This window comes from Convolutriloba macropyga, chromosome 2, assembly GCF_964194025.1.
Source record: "Convolutriloba macropyga chromosome 2, txConMacr16.3, whole genome shotgun sequence".
Lineage (NCBI taxonomy): Eukaryota > Metazoa > Xenacoelomorpha > Acoela > Convolutidae > Convolutriloba > Convolutriloba macropyga.
The window spans coordinates 72,546,265-72,549,379 of record NC_134469.1 but is presented as its reverse complement, the minus strand read 5'-3'; positions in this window follow the sequence as shown (position 1 = coordinate 72,549,379).

The window sequence follows — 3,115 nt, the reverse complement described above, 5'->3', positions numbered from 1 at the left end:
AGATGTATGTTTCTCGTGGTTGATTTTGCTTCCAACTCAAAATCCTATAATTAATTTCAAAAATTAAATGTAGATGTTTAAGATCCTTTTGCTTATATAGCATTAATAACCCCTGTTGACCAGGCCGAACAAAAACGTTCAAAATGTTGTGGGAACTGACTGTTTTTGATCTGTTTTGAGCGCTTTTCACCGTCTCAATTAGGAAGTGACCGTTTTTTATTGTTTTTGATCGTTTTGGATAGTTGCATTTAGGAAATGATTGTTTTTGACCGTTCTGTTAGGAGACTGCCCAGGATGAAGTCCTCGACCCAAGACAGGTTTGGACCAAACAGGCTTAGGTCGCGGACAGGGGGGTTCAGACCGAACATACCCAAATTCAGGTATTGGTTAGATCGAAGAGACCTTGGTCACTCTGGGCCAGACCGAACAGACCCAATGCTGATACTGGGCCAGATCGGACAACAAGTGTTAAGTACTTAATTACAACGTACAACGTGAAAAATTTTTGCTTGGAATCTGTCTTTTGTTCCAAAATTTATCCTGTAACTCTTACTGAATATAAAAATTTTAGTTATGTATAGAGGCGAGTGCAGAGCTTACTGTATGGGTCTTGAATTTGAATTGGTATATAGAAAACAAAACCTTCACTACATATAGAGCTCTGTTGTGATATTTGAGAGCAGTTTTTCGTTGGCGTCGTTCTGCCACGCATTTGATTACCCACGTAATAAAGATATGAATGCAAATAGATTGTTTATCTATAGGAAAAATCGAAAGGTTATCTCTGTAGTCAAATTAAGGGAGCTTCCCATACTGTGGTAGGAAAATACAGACAAAAATTCAATTCCATTACAATGATTTGCAATTCATAAAGTAACAGAATTCTTTTGGGAAGAAAAATTAGTTAACTAATTTTCTTCCAAAAATTGGAAAATTATTTGAAAGAGAGTAAATGTTGCTGAATTAAAAATTATCCAATGATTTCTATTAAAAACAATATAGTCTTGTGAAAAAAACACCGTAGCAATTTGTTCAAGAGGGGACTCAATAATGAATTTTTTGTACAAATTGATTATCAGGAAAGAAAGTAAATCAATTATGGTCGCCGTTCTCATACCCTTTGTTGGTATTGAAAAATGTCCTTATAAGTGATCTCTCTGACTTCCCCGCTTTGTGCGCTGTCTATTTTCACTCGTGTAGGCTACGCAATTGCATTGCATATAACCAACAAGAATGACAGGTATGACTAGTATTGACAACTACAACAACCATGAAAGGTGAATCTCAAAGCCTAGATTGCAAAACTTATCTTTCCTTTGTGATGTAAATTTCTCATTAACGAATTTGTAAATTTCGGTAGAAAAAGTTATTTCCGTGATGCATTTTCTAACTGAGATTACAACACAGTAATCGTTGATAGAGTGAATAGACTGATTTGATAATAAATTTGGCGTCCAGTCTAATTCGGAGAACATTAACGGAACATGAGCCTTATGCCTATTTGTAGGTTACAAAAAAAGACGTGAGCTGACCGAGCCGTAAGAAAAGTACAAATTAAAGGGCATGAAAGAACACAAGACGTAATTCCAAAGACTAAAAGTCCACAAAAGAAATGGCGCTGAAGGACAGTGCATTGATTTATTCAATGCTTTTTATTGTTTCTTTTCATGATTGCTCTGCGAAAGACACGCAAGCAAACCACTCAAGGCAAACAAATTTTTTCTACATTTTCATCAATGTTTTCACTATTTTGATCAGAAGGAAACATAAAATTATCACGCCCTTGATGGTTTTAGAGAAGAAAGAGAAGGTTTTGTAAAATACGCTCGAACAAAGATAATTAATTACTCAAGCAAAGGCTGGCTAACGTGCGTTGGTACATAATGATCCGAACCGCTCATCCACTTTCTCACCGAATTCTCTACCAAATAATGAGTTTGATAACCCAGTTATAATTGAACACACTAAAAAAGTTCAGGTAAAGTTACCTTAACGCAGTTAAGGTAAACCTCTGTTAGGGTAAAATTAAGGTAAAAGTTACCTTAACTTTACCTTAACTTGAGTTAAGGTAAAAAATTACCTGAACTGTGTTAAGGTAAAATTACCTTAACTTAACTTAACTTTTTTAATAACTTTCTGCAGAACATAATTGTTTATTTTTAGTAAAAATAGCAAACCAAATGTTGAAGTTTATTACAAAAGCTTTACAATGATCCTTATATGAAGCAATTTGAGCTAATATTTGTCGACCTACACTACAGCAAACCCCAAAATTACTTTCAGTGAGTGCTCAAAAAAATTCAAAAAAGCAGTAACGCACCAATTTTGCAAAAATTGGTATTTTTATTTTTCACGCGCCTCTGTTTATGCATTGGCTGCTCACAAATCGATTCCGAGTGGTACCGAAAGAACTGGTTGCAGAAAAACGGTTTAGAGAAAGTTTAATAGTGGTTTTAAAGTGTATCAACTTGAATCCAATCACTCTTCCTTATATATTAAGTTAAAAACTATTATTCCTGAATAAAAAAAATTTCTGTAAAACTGGATTACACTAATATAGAAGCGGTATCGACAAATGATCCTCATGTAGCTTCCCCATCCTACTTTGTGGAGCCTACACAACCCAGTTTTTTGTGCCTTTTCTGTTTTTCTCTCGCTTTTCTTGCTCCTCGCTCTGTTTGGTTTTTAACAGTTTTGTTTTTCTGTTTCGCCTGCCTCGCGCCTTATTCGCTCTTTTTTCGTTTTTTGTCGTCTGCGCTCCTCTTTTCTTGCTCCCTTCCTGCTTTTGTCTTAGCTTTTTTGGGTCTCTTTCTTTTCTTTGACGTCTAGACTGCCTTCTGGTTTAGGTGCTGCTCCCTCGTGGGCCTCAGCAATGCACCCTTTCTAGTCATCAAAGAAACTAAAGAGTCTCATGAACAAGCTAAGACTTTTTCCCCATTCGACTGTGTACATATAATTTACCTTCATTTTTCATGTAATTTTACCTGAAATTTTTTAACCTGAACCGGTTCAAGTAGTTTTGCCTTGCCTGAACTTTACCTTAACACACCTTAACGCACCTTAATTTTACCTTAAATTCGTTAGTTTTTACCTGAAATTTACCTGAAAAATTAAG